The sequence below is a fragment of the Eptatretus burgeri genome, chromosome 1 (assembly GCF_056783735.1).
Source record: "Eptatretus burgeri isolate ZD-2024b chromosome 1, Ebu_testis_v1, whole genome shotgun sequence".
NCBI lineage: Eukaryota > Metazoa > Chordata > Myxini > Myxiniformes > Myxinidae > Eptatretus > Eptatretus burgeri.
In genome coordinates, this window is record NC_140961.1 from 133168577 (window position 1) to 133195070 (window position 26494).

The window sequence follows — 26494 nt, forward strand, 5'->3', positions numbered from 1 at the left end:
GAATTCCCTTACTTACACCGTCGTCCAATTTGACGAATTCCCTTACTCACACCATCGCCCAATTTGACTAATTCCCTTACTCACACCGTAGTCCAATTTGACTAATTCCTGTACTCACACCATCGTCCAATTTGACTAATTCCCTTACTCACACCGTAGTCCAATTTGACGAATCCCCTTACTCACACCAAAGTCCAATTTGACTAATTCCCTTACTTACACCATAGCCCGATTTGACTAATTCCCTTACTCACACCGTAGTCCAATTTGACTAATTCCCTTACTTACACCATAGCCCGATTTGACTAATTCCCTTACTTACACCATAGCCCGATTTGACTAATTCCCTTACTCACACCGTAGTCCAATTTGACTAATTCCCTTACTCACACCAAACTCCAATTTGACTAATTCCCTTACTTACACCATAGCCCGATTTGACTAATTCCCTTACTCACACCGTAGTCCAATTTGACGAATTCCCTTACTCACACCAAAGTCCAATTTTACAAATTCCCTTACTCACACCATCGCCCAATTTGACTAATTCCCTTACTCACACCGTAGTCCAATTTGACTAATTCCCTTACTCACACCAAACTCCAATTTGACTAATTCCCTTACTTACACCATAGCCCGATTTGACTAATTCCCTTACTCACACCGTAGTCCAATTTGACTAATCCCCTTACTCACACCATCGTCCAATTTGACTAATTCCCTTATTCAAACAATCGTCCAATTTGACTAATTCCCTCACTCACACCATCGTCCAATTTGACTAATTCCCTTACTCACATCGTAGTCCAATTTGACGAATTCCCTTACTCACACAAAAGTTCAATTTGACTAATTCCCTTACTCACACCATCACCCAATTTGACTAATTCCCCTACTCACACCGTAGTCCAATTTGACTAATCCCCTTACTCATACCATCATCCAATTTGACTAATTCCCTTACTCACACCATCACCCAATTTGACTAATTCCCTTACTCACACCGTAGTCCAATTTGACTAATCCCCTTACTCACACCATCGTCCAATTCGACTAATTCCCTTATTCAAACCATCGTCCAATTTGACTATTTCCCTTATTCAAACCATCGTCCAATTTGACTAATTCCCTTATTCACACCATCGTCCAATTTGACTAATTCCCTTACTCACACCATCGCCCAATTTGACTAATTCCCTTACTCACACCGTAGTCCAATTTGACGAATTCCCTTACTCACACCATCGTCCAATTTGACTAATCCCCTTACTCACACCGTAGTCCAATTTGACTTATTCCCGTACTCACACCATCGTCAAATTTGACTAATTCCCTTACTCACACCGTAGTCCAATTTGACTAATCCCCTGACTCACACCGTAGTCCAATTTGACTAATTCCATTACTCACACCGTCATCCAATTTGACTAATTCCCTTACTCACACCAAAGTCCAATTTTACTAATTCCCTTACTCACACCAAAGTCCAATTTTACTAATTCCCTTACTCACACCAAAGTCCAATTTTACTAATTCCCTTACTCACACCGTAGTCCAATTTTACTAATCCCCTGACTCACACCGTAGTCCAATTTGACTAATTCCATTACTCACACCGTCATCCAATTTGACTAATTCCCTTACTCACACCAAAGTCCAATTTTACTAATTCCCTTACTCACACCAAAGTCCAATTTTACTAATTCCCTTACTCACACCAAAGTCCAATTTTACTAATTCCCTTACTCACACCAAAGTCCAATTTTACTAATTCCCTTTCTCACACCATCACCCAATTTGACTAATCCCCTTACTCACACTGTAGTCCAATTTGACTAATCCCCTTACTCACACCGTAGTCCAATTTGACTAATTCTCTTCATCACACTGTAGTCCAATTTTACCAATCCCCTTACTCACACCATAGTCAAATTTGACTAATTCCCTTACTCACACCTTAGTCCAATTTCACTAATTTCCAACTTCACCAAGAAACACTTACCGTAATCTGTTGCATAATAAAGATATTATTCTTCCTGTAATGCCCAATAAAAACCATTGTTATAAAGGTATTTACACTCTTGTATTTTGCATTGCGTAGACTGAAAGTACCATGGAGTCTTTTTACAGGTTACTAAACCACATGTAAAATCAGGATTATTTTACATAAGATGGCTCAGAGAGAGTGTATTCAGTGCACGTTTCTATAAATAAACGATGATAATTAAAATGAGGTTCATGGTACCGGGACTGTATTAAAAAACAACCCTTTGAGAGGGCATCAGGTAATGACCTTTATGGGAGGTTTTCTCCATTCTAATCATGACGAGCTCAAAAATTGTTTCTTGGGTGATGCCGAGTGCACCTTGATAAAACGTTTAAAAAAATTTTTATTAAGGTCTACTAGGCATTACCCAAGTGAATACAGTGAGGATGATGGTGTGCACACCTGAATACAACGAGCGTGGTGGGATGTACACGTATGTGCCACGTGAGAGGTGATGCCACCTTTCAGATACATTTCCATCCATGTGAAGCTCGTGACCCGTCCTTATTATAGATTATATAGGTCACTCCTGGTTCACTCGATTGGTGACACCTTCCAGGTGTTGGTTCAAGGCTGATGTATGAATCGAGACACGCAGCTTTGAGTTTGTGTCTGGTTCATTAACCACTGCACCTCCTTAAACCCCAAGGTTAGATCCACAATTCTTTCACACTAATCATCCTCAACCTGCTAGTATTTTGTATTTATTAATCGGATAAAGGTCTAGTGGTTTTAAAAAGGTGGAACCAATCCCTCCCAGGTCTCAAAGATTTTTGTGAAGATCCGATTCCGGATCCGGATTCCAGAATTTTTCAATTAATTCTTCACCATTGAGAAATGAGGCCAATAACGATATTTTGAACAATATCTCAAAAGAAGATGGATTGTTTCTGCAGAAGCTTTGTGGACAGGTTGGGTGTGTGACGGGACGACGAATCGATGAAATTTTGACGAAGATCCGAATCCAGATCCGGATACAATAAATAAAATTTTTTAGTAATTCTTCACCATTGAGAGATTGGGGCCAAAAACTATGTATAGCTTGATATCTCTAAAAGTTGTGGATGACTTGTGACAAAATGAGGTGGAAGACTTGGTACGGTGACAAGAACAAGCCGATTCGTTTTTGGTTTAGGTCCGGATTCAGATCCAACCTATCAGTGGCGTACAAAATGTGAACCATTCAGCCAGGTGGAGGTATGTTCTCTTCCGAGTGCCGTTCCGTTTCGCCAAGTGTGTGATCTCTATGAGTGATTTTCCGTTTATCTTCTGTTCGTCCACACAGAACTGTTTTTGTTTTGTTTTGTGTGATTACCTCCACCACCAAAGGTGGATGGAAGTTGTTTTCACTCCTGTCTGTCCGTCTGTTGTGTAGTCGACCGAGTCGAAAAAAAAAAAAAAATTTAATTTTTTTTTTTATTTGTTCTACCCTTATTATCATTATTTAAAATGGCGATTTCGATGAAACTTGGTTGGTAGGTTCATACCATGACCAAGTTGTGTGCAAATGAGAACCGTTGCTATGGACACCACCGTTGCCGAGCAACGGGACTTTAAAATTTTTGAAAAATCATTAAAAATTTTATTTTTTCGAAAATCAAAAATCGGGCCACGAGCAACTGTGGGCAGTACATTCAGCCATATTGTCAAAAATTTCCAGCCGGATCCTATGAAAACTGTCGGAGAAGATAGACTTTGAGTGAACTCTGGTCAAAAACAATAAAATATACGAAGTTCGTTATATCTCAGAGACTATGAGTCAGATATACATGAAACTGGTATGGTAGGTTCATGATATGTCCTAGTTATATGTGAGAAAGAACCGTTGCTATGGACCCCTCCGTTGCCTAGCAACGGCCGAAAGACCTCTAAATGTGGGGGTATTTTAACGAAAAAACAATCTGTAGCATTAACCCTTGTAGCTAGAATCATGAATTTTCTTGTGTTTAATCCTCGGGTCATTTCCCATCGAACGGGCCCATCGCGTCAGGTTCTATTGGGTAGTCGACTACCCATGTCCGCCTACCGGCTTGTCTGTCTGTCTGTTTGTTACTTACGAAATCTAAAGATCTAAAGATTTCGTAAGTATATCGATCAGTTCCGTTTCTGTTTGTTTGTTTGTGTGTTTGTTTGTGTGCTTGTTTGTTTGTTTGTAGGCACGATAACTCGAACGGAAGAAGCAACCAATGTCAAATTACACCACCTGATTCAGGAGGGGGATGGCTAGCGCTGATTAGATTTTGGTCAAAATCGGTCAAAGGTCAAGGTCACAGTGAGGTCAAACATTCGATTTATGATGGTTTGGTACAGAATCATTGTAGAAATTCTGGATTGCGGCGCTACCTTCTCGAGAGACAGCTTTTATTAGACAAGGTCGGAGGTCAAGTTGACGATTTCGTAAGTACCAGTCTATGACTGCTTGTTTGTGTGTTTGTTTGTTTGTTTGTAGGCACGATAACTCGAGAACGGAAGAAGCTACCAATGTCAAATTTCACCACGTGATTCAGAAGGGTGATAGTTAGCGCTGATTAGATTTTGGTCAAAATCGGTCAAAGGTCAAGGTCACAGTGAGGTCAAACATAATTCCGTAAATTAATGTGGAGAAATGGAGTATATTTGCTTCGCTCGACATTACGAGTTCGCTTTAACTTCAATTTTAATTTTGTCTCCGGTTTTTGTGATCGCTTTGGACGCTTAAAACTCGGTTGTCGAAATTCTGGTAAAAATCGGATGTTTTGGAGACGTTTTAAAATTGTAGAAAAAATATTTCACTCGACGCGTCACGGGTCATCGCGTGATGCAGCGCGCTCGAGCAGACGCATCGTTGAGTCACGTTAAGGTTTTCCGTGTGCGCGCTGACGGTGTTTTCGATAAAAATGGTGTTTAAAAGTCATTTTTTATCCCAATAAAGGTTATCGTCGCATGCCTGACTCGCTAAGCCGTCGGATTATGTAAAGATTGTTGGTGGATGGCCGAATATTACGGTTTTGTGACTTTGATAAAATAATATTAAATAATTGCGTGGAGAAATGGAGATTTTTGCTTTGGTCGACGTTACGATTTTTGATGGTTTGGTGCAGAATCATCGTAGAAACTTCTGGTTTGCGTCGCTACCTTCTCTCGAGACAGCTTTTATTAGACAAGGTCAGAGGTCAAGTTGACGATTTCGTCAGTACCAGTCTATGACTGCTTGTTTGTTTGTTTGTCTGTTGTGACCAGGATATCTCAAAAAGTTGTGGACAGATTCAGACGAAATTTTGTGGAGAGTTTGGATATGTGATATTAACGAAATTTTGGTGAAGATCCAGATCCGGATCTGGTTCCGATCATTTTTAAAGTGATTTTTCACCATTGGCAAAAACTTTTTTTTTGATTGATTTTTCACCATCGATTCGGACTAAACTTGATGGGCAGGCTGGGTATGTAACAATAAATAATTGATTCTATTTTGGTAAAGATCCAAATCCGGATCCGGATCCGAGAATTTTTTGATGTGATTCTTTTCCTTTGCGTGATCGGGTTAAAACGATATATAGCATGATATCTCAAAAAGTTCTGGACGGATAAGGATGACACTTTGTGGGTGAGTTGGTTAGATGACAAGAACGAGCCGATTAAATTTTGGTTCAGGTCCGAATCCAGATCCGGCCTATCAGTGGAATACAAAACGTAAACTAATCAGTCTGGCGGAGGTATGTGCTCTACTGAGTGGCCGTTCCAGTTTAGTTTCTGTTTTATGGTTGGGTTTGTTACCCTCACCAGAGGAGAGGATATTACATTTGAGACCGTTTGTCTTTGTTTGTTTGTCTGTTTTTGTGGTTATCTGTTTGTCCGCACAGAACGTGAGTTTGTGTATTAATTATTTTAAACCCCCTATAAACCTTTAGATCCCTAAGATCCGCACGAGACCTTTATGACTCCAAAGACCATTAAAGACCCTTAAGACCCTTCACACCTTATGACCCTTTAAACCTTTTGGCCATTTCAGACCCTTAGGTCCCCTAACACCCAAAAGACCCTTTAAGGCAGTTAAGACCCTTTAGATCCCCAAGACACATGAGACCCTTTAGACCTCCTAACACCCCAAGACTCTTTATAACCTTTAGATCCTGATAGACCCCTAAGACCCTCGAGATGTACAAGACCCTTTAGAACCCAAAGACCCTTTAGAACCCAAAGACCCTTTATACCCTTTAGAACCCTATTAAGACCCTTCATGACCTTTTAGACCCTTTAGAAACCTTTTTGGCACTTTCTAAGACACTTGGGACCCAATCGACCCCATCGACCCCGTGCCACCCTTTCGACCTCTAAGACCTTTTAGATACTCTTAGACCCTTTGGAACCCCAATGACCCATAAGACTCCTTTCTACCCTTAAGACCTTCACACCTTTCAGACCTTTTAATACCCTGTTTAATTTGCAATCAACGACCCTTCCAGTAGTACAGCCTTCCATTTATTTGCCACACAAACAAGTCCTGGGAGGTCTGCATTCTCTGATTGCTCTTTCTAGTTTTCTATGTTTGTTTTTTTGTTTTGGCAAATTTTGTTTCTGTTTTGTGTTTTTGTTTGAATGTGAACTTTTATTCCTCAACGTTTTATTAAAATCAGAAAACACCCATGTCACGAAGGTATGGATGCAAGATGGGGGGATTGGCCCTTTGAGTACCTCTATAAACATTGTATTATGGTGCATAATGGAAAAGCTCATTGTCTGCAGCATTTGTGTGAACCTGCGAAAAGCTCATTAAAGGATGTGGATCACTGACTGTCCTACTCTAAATATCATGGCCGGCCTTGGATCGCAATGTCATGGGAAATGCATAATGGTCTGGGTGGAACGTCAATTGATGTTTATTAGCGATTAGCCTGAACATGTCCTGCACGTCCTGAGACTTCACAGACATGTGAACTGTGGTGTTATCCGATGCATTGGGTGTTACCCGGTGCACTGGGCATTATCCCTTGTGCTGGGTGTTATCCGGTGCACTTGGTGTTATCCGGTGCACTTGGTGTTATCTGGTGCACTGGGTTATTATCCCTTGTGCAGGGTGTTATCCGGTGCACTTGGTGTTATCCGGTGCACTTGGTGTTATCCGGTGCACTTGGTGTTCTCCAGTGTATGTTGGTGTTATCCGGTGCATGTTGGTGTTATCCAGTGCAGGTTGGTGTTATCTGGTGCACTTGGTGTTATCTGGTGCACTTGGTGTTATCTGGTGCAGTTGGTATTATCTGGTGCAGTTGGTGTTATCTGGTGCACTTGGTGTTATCTGGTGCACTTGGTGTTATCCGGTGCACTTGGTGTTATCTGGTGCACTGGGTTATTATCCCTTGTGCAGGGTGTTATCCGGTGCACTTGGTGTTCTCCAGTGTATGTTGGTGTTATCCAGTGTAGGTTGGTGTTATCCGGTGCACTTGGTGTTCTCCAGTGTATGTTGGTGTTATCTGGTGCACTTGATGTTATCCTATGTATGTTGGTGTTATGTGGTGCATGTAATGTTATCCCATGCATGTTGGTGTTATCTGTGCAATTGGTGTTATCTGGTGCACTTGTGATCCTGTGCACTGGGTGTTAGCCGGTGCACTTGTTGTGATCCGGTGCACTTGTTGTGATCCGGTGCACTTGTGATCCGGTGCACTTGTGATCTGGTGCACTGGGCGTTAGCCGGTGCACTGGTCATTATCCATGCACTTGGTGTTATCCGGTGTATGTTGGTGTTATTCGGTGCATTGGGAGTTATCCGTTGCATGTTGGTGTTATCTGGTGCACTTGATGTTATCCTATGCATCTTGGTGTTATCCGGTGCACTGGGCGTTAGCCGGTGCACTGGTCATTATCCATGCATGTTGGTGTTATCCGGTGCATGTTGGTGTTATCCGGTGCATGTTGGTGTTATCCGGTGCACTGGGAGTTATCCGGTGCATGTTGGTGTCATCCGGTGCATGTTGGTGTTATCCGGTGCATGTTGGTGTTATCCGGTGCACTGGGAGTTATCCGGTGCATGTTGGTGTTATCCGGTGCACTGGGAGTTATCCGGTGCATGTTGGTGTTATCCGGTGCACTGGGAGTTATCCTCTGCACAGGGTGTTATCCGGTGCATTTTGTTGTAGGTTTCACTGATCCTTTCTCATGTCAGTCCACCTTCACCAAAAGCCCCTTTGCAGTATAATTTCCCATTTTCCTCATTAACCGAGAACCGATTTGTTTCACAGCACAATTGCATGGTAATTGACTATTTAGCACATTTTAGTTGTCATGAAATTCGTGTTAAAATTCATAAAATTCATGAAATTCATGTTAAAATGTCATTTGAGAAGTATAATGTTTCTAGAGAAAAAACAATGGAAGCTTGGTGGCGATTTATGCAAGCATTCTCAGATGTGTGGTGTCACGTGAATACCGTGAACTCATCACCATCAAGGTGTTGGAATGGGATGACCTTTGATGGGATGGGGGAGCCGGAGAACAACGACCACGTGATGAACCCACTGGAACAATCGCTGCCACTGGAACACCTGCCTTGACCTCATCCTGTGTGACGGTACTGTTTGGACTTGAAGGGAAAGTTGGAAGTAAATTTAAATGGTGAAAGCAGAATTCTTAGACATTGTTCGTTATGCCGATGAGGTTTGGTGAGGCTGTATGTAGTGGTGAGACAGGAAAGAGGAAACCTTCCATTTATTTATAAATCTAGCAAGGGGTACCTGGTGTTGCCCTGTGGGTACCCGGCATTTCACGGTGGGTACGCGATGTTGCACGGTGTTGTTCTAACCCTGCTGACATTTTTTTTGAATCACTTTGTTACTTACGAAATCTCAAGATTTCGTAAGTATATTGATGACTTCCGTCGTCTGTTTGTGTGTGTTTGTGTGTTTGTTTGTTTGTTTGTTTGTAGGCACGATAACTCGAGAACGGAAGAACCGACCAATGTCAAATCACACCACGTGATTCAGGAGGGTGCTGGCTAGCGCTGATTAGATTTTGGTCAAAATCGGTCAAAGGTCAAGGTCACAGTGAGGTCAAACATAATTCCATAAATTCATGTGGAGAAATGGAGTATTTTTGCTTCGGTCGACGTTACGAGTTCGTTTTAACTTCGATTTTAACTTTGTCTTCGGTTTTTGCGATCGCTGAGGACGCTTAAAACTCGGTTGTCGAAATTCTGGTAAAAATCGGATGTTTTGGAGACGTTTTAAGATTGTATAAAAAATATTTCACTCGACGCGTCACAGCTCGTCACGTGGTGCAGCGCGCTCGAGTAGACGCGTCGTTGATCACGTAAAGGTTTTCCGTGTGCGCGCTGACGGTGTTTAAAAGTTATTTTTATTCCAAGAAAGGTTATCGTCGCATGCCTGACTCGCTAAGCCGTCGGCTTATGTAAAGATTGGTGGTGGATGGCCGAATATTACGGTTTTGTGACTTTGATAAAATAATATTAAATAATTGCGTGGAGAAATGGAGATTTTTGCTTCGGTCGACGTTACGATTTTTGATGGTTTGGTACAGAATCATCGTAGAAACTTCTGGTTTGTGTCGCTACCTTCTCTAGACACAGCTTTTATTAGACAAGGTCAGAGGTCAAGTTGACGATTTCGCAAGTACCAGTCTATGACTGCTTGTTTTATTTTCTATTTTTTGTGTCTGCTGAAAACACTTCCATACACTCACTAAGGAATGGGGTCGAGGATCATTTCCGTTTCATATTGTTTGCTGCAAAAGTTTATAAGCACGATAGCGTGACTTAACAAAAAATCCACAAAACTTTTTTTTTTTTGAACTATCAAAAATTTATTTTTGCCAAATTCACTCCCAGGCACTCACTGATGAAGCCCTGAAATTTTGACGAATATCCGTTTAGCCATCTTTGATAAAAATGGTGACGCACACAGACAGAGACACAAACAAACTGCTCTCTTGTAGTCTACATATATCATGTTCATTCAACAAACAGAGTAAAAGTTGTTTGTTTGTTTCTAAATGGGATATTTGTTGACGACATGCTCCTAGTATGTTTTGTTGGTGAGGTATTTTATCATGTTCGTGGTGCACATTTTTTCGTGACATTGGTGCTGGTGGTGCATTTGTGTCAGAAGCGTGCGTGTGTCGGAGGGCGCGTGTCAGGGGCACCTGTGTTGGTGGCGCACGTGTCGGGGGCACCTGTGTTGGTGGCGCACATGTCAGAGGTGCGCTTTTGTCAGAGGGGCATTTTTGTCGGAGGGGTGCTTGTGCATGAGGCACGCTTGTGTCAGAGGAGCGCTTTTGTGAGGGTGGATTTTTAATACATTTGTGGTGCATTTGTTTTGGTGGTGCATTGGTGTGGGGGTCATTTCAATATATTTTATTGATGGTGATTGTTTTTGTGTTGGATTTTAAAAAAAATTAATTTCGTTGTTGACACATTAATTATTGTTATTGGTACATTTGTTCTTAGTGCATTTGTTATTGACATGTTATTTGTAGTGATGTGTTTGTGTTAACTGCGTGTTGATGGTTGTTCTTGTTGCAATTTTTGGTTTCTTTTTACTCCACATTGTGTCATTTCATTGTTGTTGTTCTGTCCAAAGTACATTGATGGCGAAAGCATGACTTTACGTGCCTTTCTATTGAGTTCTCAAATACCTGATAAAGAATGGCATTTCATTGAGAAATCAGTTGGAGACTTGTTCACGCATTGATGTACTCTCTGAGGTCAACATCGAATCATCACAGCATCAAATGACATGTTATTTCAATTGCTTTACACATTAAAAGTGTATTCACAATAGTAAATTTCCTCTTTGCATTTACAGTACTGTATTTACCATAAGACAAAAACACTACATCCATTGTACACAATAATCCGAACTGTGGTGTCCGTCCATGCGTTCGTCTGTCTCCTGTTTACGGCGGCCGCTTCCTGCAGTGCATTTGAAAAACTGCTGATTGGTTGTTTTGCATTTTCATTTCACCTTTCTTGATGCAATATATTCAGTCACCTTATTGTCCCTTCAAGTAATCTTTAAAATCAACATGAACCTCTGGATTAAAGTCGATTAAATATAGATCTTCATGGAGTAACACAAGTAACACAATAGCAATATTTTGCCCTCTTTTTACCAAAATCCAACTGCCACCACTCCATGTTTCACCACCATTTATAGGTAGCTAAGAGTTTTGGCTCCGAGCGAAACCAAGAGTGCAACACAATTAACCTTTTTAAAGTCCATGAAATAATTTAAACTGATAGATTAACTTAAACTTTTCCCATCACTAGGGATGAGTACTTTTGCTTGCTTTTCCCCTCACTGGGGACGAGTAACTTTGCTAATAGTTGTATAAAGCAACAAGCCAAGCTGTGTTGTGATCAGCAATCCAGGAGTTGTTGTTTGATGCTTGTAGAGCTTTTATGAATCTCAATTCCAAAGCTCAAATGATCAGGCTGTATCACATTATTCCAGTTATATTCGAATGCAACTCTTACAATTCTATAAACATTGTGAGCCCATCAACTCAAAGGTTATTTTGTGCTGATGAGCCTGAAAGCTTTCCCGATGCTGAGTAGCCTTGATGTCCTGTTTGAAGAAACATTGAGGTAGTTTTGTTCCAGGGAGCCCGAAGGCTTTCCCATCACTGATGAGCCTGGATGTGTTTTTTTTAATGTAGTGGCGAAACTTGTGAAGGAGCTGGAACACATAACGGATCAGGACGTAACAGAATGAAAAGAACAGAGAGAAGAGTAGGGGAAGGGGATTGGGAGTGGTTGGGGGAGGGAGCACACCAGCAGCAGGGTTGAGGGACAAAGTAGAGGGAGACTGAGGGATAAGAGATGTGGGGAGGAATGAGAGCATGGGGAGAACACACGGTGTGTGCAAGATGGAGAGTTGCAAACTCTCAAAGAGTCTATAGGTCGTTTCTGTGATGTTCAATTGGTTCAGTGTTGATGCCTATCCATTGAAACAGTTTATTTTAGGTTCAAAATTAACCCACAATTTCTTAATAAAATGAGATAGAGGAATAAATATTATCTTATAATATAAAATGTGGAACAAAACTACAAGTTATTACCATAAAAATCGGAAATTAACAGATATTTGAACTGATTTAAAAATGGATTTGAGGAGTTCACATGAAATTACTCCAACCTTCACCTGTGATGGATGATTACGTGGTAGTTCATTGGTGTGTGGACTCGACTGTGTAGATGAACCTTCCAGTCTCTACCTGGCGAAACACTGGTTTTGTTTACCCAGCAGTCAGCCTATTAAGATGAGGAGGAAAGAGATGATGTCAGAGAAAAGGACCCCTTCACAGGAGAGTAAAAGGATCTGCATAGACAGAGACAGACAGGTGTGAGGAGGAAGGATGGATCACCATGACTTTGAGTAAGAGAGGATACCTCGTGGGTTGCAGAAGAAAGAGAGAAGAGGTGGTTGAAGTAGTAGAAATGACTGATGAGGTTGGATTTGGGAATGGAAATAGGGGAAGGAGTAAAGGTTGAATGCGGTGGGATGATGTAATGGAAGGATGAGAGCCAAAGAAGAAAAGTGAAGCCAATCAAGGAAGAAGAATGGAAGTGTAAGGAATGAGGTGATGATAGCGAAGGATAACATTGCTTGCAATTGTGACATCACAGGAGACCCCAGGGATCCTCAGGGACTGGGGTTTATAGAGTCCAGCTAATAATAAATGGCTGTGGCACGGTTCATAGTTGAGAGGAGTTCCCCATGAGCAAGTGAGATAGATTTCTTTGTCGATGGTGAAGATGGTCAAGGAAGTTTTTGGTATGGTAGGAAATTCTGAGGCTGTGGCTTGCACAAGATGATAATTTGACTATACAAGATGCTCGTGACATGTCAAAGGAAATGGTGATACTGATAAGATCCACAGAAGTAACCTCAGGGAGAGAGAGAGTATGGACAGGGGAGGGTTTGTATGGCAGTTTATGGAGGGAGAGAGTGAAAGCAAAGCAGTTGAGAAGGTTGAACGACAGATCCCAGATAACGGGCCACAAATGGAGATCGAGATCAGCAAAAAGGCAGCGATGACAGTGAGTTATTAGAGGTAACAGATGGTGTAACAGCCTGTTCAGCACTGCCTTCGGACGCTAGTAACTCAGGTTCAAATCTTACAAGACTGAATGGATTTATCCATTGTCTCTTCATGTCCTTGATGATGACATATTTAGTGGAAGAGGGGGAGGGGATGGAGGAAGGAGAGGTGGATGTCAAGAGAGCAGCCGTGGTTGTACAAGAATAATGGGGATAAGCACTGCTGAGGAATGACAAAGAAAAGGATATCATGGAAAACAAAGCACCAGTTTAAGTTTGGCAGAGGACTCAGGCTTGGATGGCACAAGAAGTGACATCTGAGTCATGAAGCTTGGAAGGCAACTCAGTGAATCAGGTAACGCAATGTGTCAGGTGCCATGATTCATGTGTCAGGCCCTATGGGCCTTCAATGAAGACTATGGGGGGTTGTTCAGACAAAAGGCGAGCAATTTCAATCGTTTAATGTGAAGACTGTGACTGGAGGTGGACTTGATACAAGGAACTTTAATGCAGGCCAGTAGGTCCATTTAGCCTGTGCAATCACACCAACACCTTTGTACACCCCCATCCCCACTACTTCCAGATACCTATCCCAGAGATTATGATGATACAAATAATTATACTGTATTATAAAATAAAATACAGTATAACCATCAGGATTCGGATGTATGAAACCCACCATTTCAATACTTATATGCACAATGGCTTAAACCGCTCACCCCGATCAGTGGACCTAATAAATACATGGCCCCTTTTGCTCTTGGCATTGTGAGTGAAGCCAATTCTTATGTAAATACTATAATTTAAGGAAACAATAGTGAAAAGGGCAAAACAAAAATAAAACGACAAATGTCAGAGAAATTTACACCAGAAGAAACCATCCTTGAAACAAATGCCGTTGATACACCCATTGCACCTGCGCAGTAAAACTCGTGAAATGATGAAACCCTCGGGGTGAAAACGCAATTATCACCACGCACATGTGTGAAGAAAAGTATTCAAGGTGACAGTAATTATGCTTTTGACAACCTCCCCCTTACGATCATAATTTTCCACAAGGATGTGAACATTGGAAAAGCCGTTGGCTTATTTACACGTTGTCTCATTCAAATCGTGTACCCACATGAAATGCTAGTTTGTATGAATGCAGAAACTCAAGCAGGAGTGGTATGTATATATATATATATATATATATATATATATATATATATATATATATATATATATATATATATATATATATATATATATATATATATATATATATATATACAACAGGGTAAATGAGAACAACCAATCAGTAGAGCGCATACCTCCGCCACACAATGCCTGATCCAGTGGAATATATGAGGCCAAATAAATTTTTGAAATATCATGCAAAACATCATTTTTGGCCTGATCTGTCAATGGAGAATCACTAAAAAACATTTCAAAATTCTCGTATCCAGATCTGGGTTTTGATCTTCATCAAAATGGAAGCAATTCGTCCACATCACACTCCCAACCTGTTCACCAACTTTCGTCCGAATCCGTCAACAACCTTTTGAGATATCGTGATATATATACGTATATATATATATATATATATATATATATATATATATATATATATATATATATATATATATATATATATATATATATATTGTTATTAGTCCAATCACTCAAAGGTAAAGAATCGTTTTTTTTTAAATCTCGGATCTGGATTCTGATCTTCAAAAAATTCAATCAATTCGTCCCCATCACACACCCACTGTGTCCACCAAGTTTCGTCAAAATCCACACACAACTTTTTGAGATATCGTGCAATATATCGTTTTTAGCACGACCTCTCAAAAGTGAAAAATCGCTTAAAAAATTCGAGTAGCTGGATCCGGATTCGGATCTTCACGAAAATCTAATCAGTTCATACTTGTCGCAAGCCAAAACTGCCCACCAAACTTCATCCAAATCCGTCCACTACTTTTTGAGCTATCATACACACAAACAAACAAATGAAAAATCACTCATGAAGCGACACTTGGCAAAACAGAACAAAGTAGAACAGCACTCGGTAGAGCACATACCTCCACCAGGATGAACAGTTTACATTTTGTATCCCACTGATGGCCTGGATCTGAACCAAAACCTTATCCGCTTGTTGCTGTCACCTAACCAACTCATCCACCGAGTTTTGGCATAACTTCAGAACTTTTTGATACATAATGGTATATGTATGTCTATATATATATATATATATATATATATATATATATATATATATATATATATATATATATATATATATATATATATATATGTGTGTGTGTGTATAGTTTTTGGCACTATCTATCAATTTTAGAAATAAGGCCTGCATTGACCTTTTGACCTTAAAAATAATGGGTGGTTGAATTCATTGTCCTGATATGCAAATCTTGTTCAAATTTCAAGTCAATCAGATGAAAATTGACAATTTGACCTATTTTCACCTTTTGGCCTGTTGTTACCTTCGCAAACTTTGTTGCGAAGGTTATGTTTTGATCGCTGTGTATTGATTTATTTATTTGTGAATATGTGTGTTTGTTTGTTTGTTATTCGCATAACTCCAAAAGTATTGAACTGAATCGCAGCAAATTTGGTGGGATGATTGGTGATTATCCGAGGACCATTTGATTAGATTTTGGGAGCGATCGGGTCAAAGGTCAAGGTCATGAAAAGGTCAAAATCGTCTTTTTACCATAGCGTGGTCAATTTGTATCCAATTTGCATGCAACTAATGCCAAAATGTTCAGAATTCAATGCCCCATCTTGTGATATTTGATATGACACAATGACGTAATAACCCTTATTAGCGGTTGGGAGTCAAAGGTCAGGGGGGTCACGACATTGCAAAATGTGCGGTTTTAGTCATAACACGGTCAATTCTTATCCGATTTGCATGAAACCAACACCAAAATGTTGACTGTTTTGTTCCCCACACTCTAATACCAATTACAAAATTAAGAGTACAAAGGTCAAGGTGGAGGTCATGAAAAGCTCAAAATCGTCATTTTGCCATAGTGCGGTCGATTTTTATCCAATTTGCATGCAACCAATGCCAAAATGTTGTGAATTCAATGCCCAATCTTGTGATATACGATATGACACAATGACGTCATTATATTTTTTAGTGGTTTGGGTCAAAGGTCAGGGGGGTCAACGACCTTTATTATCATAACGCGGTCAATTCTTATACAATTTGCATGTAAGTAGATTCAAAATGTTTAGAATTCAATTCCCTATCCTGTGATGTGTAATATTTGATTTCTTATAATGTGACCAGTTGTCATCAGATTGACTTGACACCGACACCCAAAAAGGTCAGGGAGTTCATACAGAAATTGTACAATGTACGTGAATCAGTGTCAAACAGCAGGAAATTTAATGTTTTTAAGCCATCATAACACATATGAGATGGCAGATGTGGTATGGGATTAAATACCCTCACAATCAACGTTTTCTGGGGGGGGGGGGCAAAATGTAGCGTTGGCGAAGGTATGCGCTCTACTGAGTGCCCGTTCTAGTTTATGGATGAAAAATTGAAAATTTTAGAAATTTGGCCTATGTTGACCTTTTGGCCTATGGTGACCTCAAAAAGAATAGGTGGTTAAATTCAGTGACCTGATGTATAAATCCTTTTCAAATTTCAAGTCAATCGGATGAAAATTGAGGATTTTAGAAAATTTGGCCCAAATTGGCCTTTTGGCTTATTTTGACCCTTTTGGCCTATGTTTACCTCAAAATTAATCGGTGGTTAATTCAGTGACCTGATATGCAAATGCTCTTCAAATTTCAAGTTAATCAGATTAACATTGAGGATTTTAGAAATTTGGCCTATGTTGACCTTTTGGTCTATGGTGACCTCAAAATGAATAGGTGGTTGAATTCAGCGACCTGATATGCAAATGCTCTTCAAATTTCAAGTTAATCAGATAAAAATTGAGGATTTTAGAAAATTTGGCCAAAATTGGCCTTTTGGCCGATGTTGATTTCAAAATAATTTGTGCTTGATTTCAGCGACCAGATGTGCAAATGGTCTTCAAATTTCAAGTCAATCGGATGAAAATTCACACTTTTAGAAACAACTTAAATATTTGGCATATTTTGGGGTGACCTTATGGCAGATGTTGACCTTTTCTAAAAACAGAATTACACAGAAATTCTGTGCAGGAGGACGCCATTTGGCCCATCATGCCTGCGCCACACCAACACCAGATTTAATAAATCCATCAATACCCCTTCCCTTCGTGTGCAGCCTCTTTGGCTGCGATACTGGTACTCATTTCACCGACCTCAAAAGGATGACAGGCTGAGTCAACCATCCAACCATCCATCGGGATCAGACTCTGTGCAGAGCGTTGGTGCTGCCAAAGCAGTCTCCTTGGTTATTGAACACAATCCTGGATAGGTCGCCACTCCGACATAGTATACCAGCAAGCTGGCACTCATTTTGCCGACCTCGGAAGGATGACAGGCAGAGTCGACCCCACCTGGTATTAATTCAACAGCCAAGGGGGATTTGAACTCAGGATCCCAAGATCCCAAGCCCACCACCCTAACTAACCACTAAGCCAAAACCAGGTTAATATTTTTTGACCTATGATAACCTTTTATTATTTTTTAGCAATTATTATTTTTGACCTTTTGATCTATGAAAACCTCAGAAGTAATATGTGGTTGAATTAATTGACCTGATGTGCATATCCTGTTTAATTTTCAAGTTAATAGCGTGAAATTTGAGAATTTGAGAAAATTTGCTCAAATTGGTCTATTGGCCTATGTGTTCTTTGTGGTCCTTTGTGGTCTTTGTGGTCGAACAAATTTTGCGAAACTTCAATGCGGGACTGTTGCAGGGTCGGTGACATTAATGTCTGAAAATTTCAGGACAGTCGGTTGAGCGGTTTGGGCTGAAGGCGAGTGGACAGACAAACAAACAAACAAACAAACAAACAAGAAAAAGACATCGTGTATAGCACGATACTTAGAAAATCCAACCCACTCTTCAATGGTTGCCATGGATACATCAAATTGTCCATTTCATTAAGATTATAATTCACATTATTAATCAAAGTTCAGGTCAATCGGATGAAAATTGATGATTTTTCAGATTGAAATTGATGATTTTAGAAGTTTGACCTTGAGTTGACCTTTGACCTCAAAAATAGTTGGTTTCCAAATTCAGTGATGCATAATGCCATTGCTGCTTAATCCCTAGGTCAATCAGATGAAAATTGATTATTTTTCAGATGAAATTTGATGATATTAGAAGTTTGACCTTGAGTTGACCTTTGACCTAAAAAATAGTTGCTTTCCCTATTCAATGACGGACTATGCAAATCCCGTTCAACTCTCAAGTTAATGGGATGTAAATTGACGATTTTTCATTTGAAAATTGATGATTTTAGAAGTTTGACTTTGAGTTGACCGTTGATCTTTTAATCTCGAAAATAGTTGGCTTCCCAATTAATCAATGTACGATGCAATTGCTGTTTCATTTCCAATCAATTGGATGAAAATTGACAATTTTTCAAATAAAATTTGATGATTTTAGAAGTTTGACCTCGAGTTGACCTTTGACCTTTTGACTTCAAAAATAATTGGTTTCCCAATTCGGTAATGTAATATGCAAATGTTTTTCAAATTTCAAGCCAATCGGATGAAAAATGACGATTTCAGAAATTTGACCTCAAGATGACCTTTGACCTCAAAATCAATAGGCTTCTCAGTTGAGAGTATCTCTACAACTTGGTAAAGTTTCATGACGATCGGTTTAGAATTGCGACATGTCGGCGACAAACAGACAGACAGATAGAATATCAAAATCGACTAACCGATTATACAGGTACTTGAAAAATGTACGATTTTGCAAGCCACAAACAAATGGAGGCGATCAACATACTTGAAAAAATATATTTTTTCTTGCCAAGTAACAATCAGAGGCAATCAACATACTCGTCAAAAAAAAGAAACAACTGTCAAGTAACAAACAGATAGACAGGGGTGAAAACATAACCTCCTTCCACATTCGGTGGCGGAGGTAAATATACAATGTTTCTGCACATATATATATATATATATATATATATATATATATATATATATATATATATATATATATATATATATATATATATATTTATATTTATATATATATATATATACATATATATGTATATATGTATACATATATATGTATATATGTATACATATATATGTTTATATGTATATATATATATATATATATATATATATATATATATATATATATATATATATATATATATGTATATATATACACACATACTTAACGACATAACTGACTTTTGGGACATCTTTATGTTGAATGAAAATGGTTTCCAGATCCGTAACAATATATATATATATATATATATATATATATATATATATATATATATATATATATATATATATATATATATATATATATATATATATATATATATATATATATACATCAATATATATATATATATATATATATATATATATATATATATATATATATATATATATATATATATATATATATATATATATACACATCAATACATATATATATATATATATATGTATATATGTATATATATATATGTATATATATATATATATATATATATATATATATATGTATTGATGTATATATATATATATATATATATATATATATATATATATATATTGATGTATATATATATATATATATATATATATATATATATATATATATATATATATATATTGATGTATATATATATATATATATATATATATATATATATATATATATTGTTACGGATCTGGAAACCATTTTCATTCAACATAAAGATGTCCCAAAAGTCAGTTATGTCGTTAAGTATGTGTGTAGTCAGATCCCCTTCCTTTTGTCTGGTGGGAGAATCAAAGGCGTGCGTTGCGATTTCTTTTTAGGGTTAGGGTTATTAAATCTTTACATCCAACGAACCCTCCAACAAGCCATCGAACCACCATCCCATCTGCATGACTCTTCGGCCCATTACAATCCATGGTACCATCGCGCTTGCAGCCCTCGGTTCGCGGGCCACTGCGCCTCTTTGCCTGAGATGGATTCCCGAGGATGTTCGAGGCAGTTTCACCACCACGACCTTTCTCGAACCCGCATGGAAGAGTGGCTGGGGTTTCCCGGCAGGGCCCTGCCCCGTAAAGGTATGCCGTGGGACCCTGTCCAATCAAAGGCGGATAGCGAGGTGTGTTCACCAAGGCCCCTCCCCGCTGAGGGAGGTCCATAAATTCCCGAGCACTCTCTGAGGCAGGGGTCTTTTTGGGGTCTTGGAGGGTCTTTTTGGGGTCTTGGAGAGTTTTTGGTGGGTCTTTTTGGAGAGTTTTGGAGGGTTTTTGCTGTCACGAAAAGGGTTTTTGCTGTTACGAAGTTCGTCGAGGCGGCGAACGTGTCTCTGCTGGCCCTCTACAAGGAAGGAAAGAGCGACCCCGACCCCTGACCCACAACAATATATTTGTGTGTGTGATTTTGAATTTGAAGGTGATTGGTTACACCTGAGCTAATTTACAATGACGATTATATGGGGGGGGAGGGGTGAACACTTATCCAACCGAGATATTCTAGTTTTGTATTTATAATTAATTTTCTGAAATTTGTAAAATTTGTTTTTCACTTGGAATTTGTGGATTATGATGTGTAAATAAAGGTGAAAAAGTCTGATTTAATGCAATTTAATTCCAGGCTTTAAGGCAACAAAAGGTGAAATTTTTGAAAGAGGTGTAGACTTTCGACAGGCACTGTGTGTTGTTTTCTGGCTTTCCTGAGAGTCGACACACACTTGTTGCAAGCTTTGTGGAATGATCTGAGGTTGACTTCAGTTGGATTTGCCTTCCAGGAGGAGAATGAAAGTTGTTTTAAGACAACTGCTTCACCACAGGATTCAGAGTACCAAGGGTGGGAGGATGTTTAAGACAGTTGAAGACGATGGGATGAATCTGTGCATAAGAAAGAGCAGATTTCTATGGAAGAATTCCAAGGCAGAATTAATATCAGGGCTGTAGATATCGGAGACCAGTGCTGAAGAGTGACTGCTGCTTGCAGTGCCTGACTGAATGGCCAGACTTGCCGGCGCTGTTGCTGTTCTCTGAGAATACCCGGAGAGATGTTGATCTTCACAAGTACATGATCAGATGAGCGAATTGGGGCAGAGGACGAGCAAGATACATTGGCGGGGAAGTTTGTCATCACCAAATCAAAAAGGGAAGATTTGCCATTGAGAAAACTCCAGGTGGAAAGTTGACAGATTGTGTCAATCCCATGGAGTCACATAAGTCCTTCGCAGAAGTGTCATGGCTGGTGAGAGAGGTTCCAACACTCAGCCAATTAGCATGGTGACAATTCAAATCACACATATGGGGAAGAGAGAGTTGGACTGAGTGTTTGAAAGCTGGTCCGTGTCAAGAGATATATATATATATATATATATATATATATATATATATATATATATATATATATATATATATATATATATATATATATATATATATATATATACATATATATATATATATATACATATATATATATATATACATATATATATATATATGTATATATATATATATATATATATATGTATATATATATATATATATATATATATATATATATATATATATATATATTGTTGCGGATTCGCGCCCGCCGGCGTGCGAACGGCCACATAACTCGAATCGCGGCACGTCGCCCACCGGACGGACAATCCCGTCGTGACCCTCTCGGACTAACGCCGGGAACTAGTCACGGGTGGACCTTTCGGCCTCACCACGATCGTGCCAATCGGCCCCCCGCGTGGGATAGGGTTGCTCGCCAAATTCGACCTACCTAAGTACCCACACGGAGGGTAGACCGGGCGATTGCACCTCGCCGCAGGTCGACTTCGGACACGGGCCACTTTAAGCGACCCGTTCCGTACTATCGGGATAACCGAGCGGTGTTATCGTCGGCCTCGACGGTTCGATTAATTATCGGGCGTTTTAGCCCATGACCAACCCTTTACGTGAAGTAAGATGGAGATTTAATAGAGGAAAAGACGAAGCGAAGCGGGAAAACAGTTCAACATAAACCACATTTATTTCACGATGAACGGAAAGCACCCATATACAATTACACCAAAAGCACATGTAAAAGGAGAAGAAACACACAATATTACACAAAAAGCAAATATAAAAGAAGAAGACAATGCAGAGCTATCCGACTACCGAGCACACGGCAACACATACAATTTTACTTCACAGACAGCGCCGACAACACATATACCCAAAGCAAAAGAAAAGGACCACCCTCAAGGATGAGGGGGGTAGGCTGGCCTGGGGCCGAGACCGCGTCGGGCCTACCCGTCTGATGATGAGACGCAAAGTGGCGGTGGCGCCCCAACTCCGCGGGCCTCGCGGACGGTGTCTGGTAGGGGGGTGGGAAAGGGGCCCCCTTGTCGCACTATCTCAGCGCGGGGGGAAACAGGAGGGGGGGTTGTTGATGCTCGGGGGATGGAGGATATCTCCCTGTCTCGGGTCCCGCGACGAGCGTCTCCACCACGACCTCGGTCGCGCCGCCGGCCTCTCCCTCCGCAGTTCCCCGAATCCGACGCGAGCACCCCCTCAACCGCCTTCGCCGCCGCCGCCTCTCCACAGCTTCGTCCGATCGCCCTCTCCGTCTCCTCTCTTGACTCGTCCCAACTCTTCACTGGCTCAGCGAACTCCCAACTCCGAACTGCGAACTCTTGACTTCTCCCCTCCGAACTGCCAACTGTTTGGCGAGCGCGGCCGTTTATATCCCCCGTGGCCTCGCTCCCCCACCTTTGACCCTTTACCTCCGACCCTTCACCTCTAACTGGCTCCCCATTGGACCGAGGAAAAGTGGGCGAGAATGCTTTTTGATCCATGAATTTGCATATAGCGACCTCACTCCAACGCCCTGGAGGCGGGGCCAAATCGCCCCACGCTCACCGATAGGACGGAACAGAAGTGGGCGTGAGTCGTTTTTGATCCGTTTTTCTCGGAAAGTCTGTGATGTTTCTGAACACGCTGCTCGGTGCGCGCCCTGCACGAGTCCAGTATCGGTGCCCACAAGTGGCGCAAGAATGGTGGTGATGCGATGGTGGCGAGTTGTGACGGTAAAGGTCGTGGCTGTTGTTGTGAAGCGGCGTTGTGGTTGGTGGTTGTTGTTGTGAAGCGGCGTTGTGGTTGGTGGTTGTTGTGAAGCGGCGTTGTGGTTGGTGGTTGTTGTGTGATGGCTGTTGAGACGTGGTTGGTGGTGGTAGTAATGGCGGCTGGTCCAAAATAAAGATAGTAAAGAAAAACGGCTATCTAAAAGGGTCGCAGCCCGCATGAATGACATTTATTCCCTCTAAACAACGGGTTTGGGCCTAACTACACATATACTTACAGAGATATCTCACCTAAGGGACCTGAATGGTGGTTTGCGAATTTCGTCAACCACAACAATATATATATATATATATATATATATATATATATATATATATATATATATATATATATATATCTATATATATATATATCTATATATATATATATAGAGAGAGAGAGAGAGAGAGAGAGAGAGAAAGAGAGAGAGAGAAAGAGAGAGAGAGAAAGAGAGAGAGAGAAAGAGAGAGAGAGAAAGAGAGAGAGAGAGAGAGAGAGAGAGAGAGAGAGAGAGAGAGAGAGATAGAGATAGAGATAGAGATAGATATGGAGTCGTCACTGTTAGGAGGATGGTACAACACAAAGACAAATATCAGGTGGGAGCGGAGGGTAAATTGCAGCTGGAGGTACTCCTTTGGGTTTGGAGGTGTAAGAGCAGTACACGGATAATGAGAAATTGTGTTCTTGATGTGCAGTGCAACTCTGCTGCAAGGACAGGGTTCAGGTCAGTCAAACCGGAGGAGACAATAGCGAGGGAGTGACATTAAGGAGTCAGGGCCGTCTTGCTAGAGGAAGGATTCTAGTAAAAAGATGATGGCCGGTTTATCGGCAGTGGCGTGGATTGAGAGATCTGTCATGTTGGAGTGGAGGCCCAGATGTTTGAGGTCCACACAGTAATGGTTTCAAAACCAAAAGACAAACTAAAAATGTTGCATATTCATGATTAACTTAGTCAAACAATGACCAAAAAAATGACTCAAAATGCAATATGTAATATTTCAAGTGTGCTGTCGTTACTACGATTACTTAGTAATTAGCAATATTCAAAACCTATCAATACTTAAGCACATCACAGATCAGAGACATAGACTTAGGAATCACTTGCAATTGCTTCCTTTCTGATGTATAAAGTCCGGTCTTCTGCAACTGTTTTAAAAGTGAATATCAGCGAGGTAGTCAATGAGTGAGTCAGTTCATTGGTTAGAAAGAGCTTTATATACGAACGAAAAAAGTTCCTGTGCACCCAGAAAAAATTACACAAAATGATAGACATGTGGGCACATAATGATAATGATAGATAATGCGTGCACATGAGAGAATAGGAAACAACAACAACAACAACACAATACCCTGGCAATTTGGAATCCGTGTCGTTGGCTATGACCCTTTTGCTTCCGGTTTTCTTTTGCATCTGCTTTTTTTTTGTTTCCGGTTTTTGTCATGGGGAATGATGCAGGCCGGGAGATAAAGGCATCGTCGAAGACATGAAAGATCCAAATAATATCAGACATGGTGTATATTTGCTCCACTGATTTTAATAAAGATACCGTATCTCCCGCATCATCAAAAAATAATTTTTAATCGTGATTTACGTTATTTGATCGCTGATCCCGAATCCAGGCCGAAGTAACCGGAAATTGCGTATACAGTTGTGAACAAGTTATCGGTGAAGTCAGAAGCGAATGTAAGAAGAATACTACGTTCGCTTCTAGTATTAATTTTTTTTAGATGATATCCTGTTCTAGGCGGTGTAGTTGTTGTTGTGAAGGTAATGTTGAGGATTTTTTTTTTCAGATGAGATCCTGTTCTCGGCAGTGTAGTTGTTGTTGTGAACGTAATGTTGAGGTAATATTTATTTTTCTAGATGAGATCCTGTTCTAGGCGGTATAGTTGTTGTTGTGAAGGTAATGTTGAGGTATAATGTTCAGGTAATATTTATTTTTTCAGATGAGATCCTGTTCCAGGTGGTGCATTTGTTGTTGTGAAGGTAATGTTGAGGTAATAATAATTTTTTTATATGAGATCCTGTTCCAGGTGGTGTAGTTGTTGTTGTGAAGGTAATGTTGAGGTAATATTTATTTTTGCAAATGAGATCCTGTTCTAGGTGGTGTAGTTGTTGTTGTGAAGGTAATGTTAAGGTAATATTTATTTTTTCATTGCAAAAAGACTTAAATTTGATATATTTAAGAAGCGAATGTAAGAAGAATTCTACGTTCGCTTCTGGGCTTTGCGTATTCCATATTAGCAAACGTAGTGAGCTTCAGACTTAACGCGTGCACATGAGAGAATAGGAAACAAAAACAAAAACAAACAACAACAATACCCTGGCAATTTGGAATCCGTGTCGTTGGCTATGACCCTTTTGCTTCCGGTTTTTTTTTTCTTCCGGTTTTTTTTTTTGCTTCCGGTTTTTGTCATGGGGAATGATGCATGCCGGGAGATAAAGGCATCGTCGGAGACATGAAAGACCCAAATATCAGACATGGTGTATATTTCCTCCACTGATTTTAATAAAGATATATTCCGCATCATCAAAAAATATTTTTTAATCGTGATTTACATTATTTGATCGCTGATCCCGAATGCAGGCCGAAATAACCGGAAATTACGTATACAGTTGTGAACAAGTTATAGGTAAAGTCAGAAGCGAATAGAAGAAGAATTCTACGTTCGCTTCTAGTATTAATTTTTTTAGATGAGATCCTGTTCTAGGCGGTGTAGTTGTGGTTGTGAAGGTAATGTTGAGGATTTTTTTTTTCAGATGAGATCCTGTTCTAGGTGGTGTAGTTGTTGTGAAGGTAATGTTGAGGTAATATTTATGTTTTTTAGATGAGATCCTGTTCTAGGCGGTGTCGTTGTCGTTGTGAAGGTCATGTTTAGGATTTTTTTTTCAGATGAGATTCTGTTCTTGGTGGTGTAGTTCTTGTGAAGGTAATGTTGAGGTAATATTTATTTTTTTAGATGAGATCCTGTTCTAGGCGGTGTAGTTGTCGTTGTGAAGGTAATGTTGAGGTAATATTTATTTTTTTAGATGAGATCCTGTTCTAGGCGGTGTAGTTGTCATTGTGAAGGTCATGTTGAGGTAATATTATCTTTCATCAGGCGATTCTCAGACACCTTGCTGTCTGGGGTCTGAAAGTGTTTCCTGAGTAACCTCGCTGGGGTCTGAAGCCGCCATGTTTTTTGGCCTGCT

The 26494-nt window shown here is 40.0% G+C and overlaps 1 protein-coding gene and 1 long non-coding RNA gene across 2 annotated transcripts in view; one reads left to right on the top strand and one right to left on the bottom strand.

The window, feature by feature from the left end:
- Window positions 1-26494, top strand: part of LOC147035458 (glutamate receptor ionotropic, NMDA 2C-like) — a 343991-nt gene that overhangs the window by 124316 nt on the left and 193181 nt on the right. The window lies entirely within an intron of this gene.
- The window catches only part of LOC147035459 (uncharacterized), a 94741-nt gene that overhangs the window by 1859 nt on the left and 66388 nt on the right, over window positions 1-26494 (bottom strand). The gene's annotated exons all lie outside the window — the stretch shown is intronic.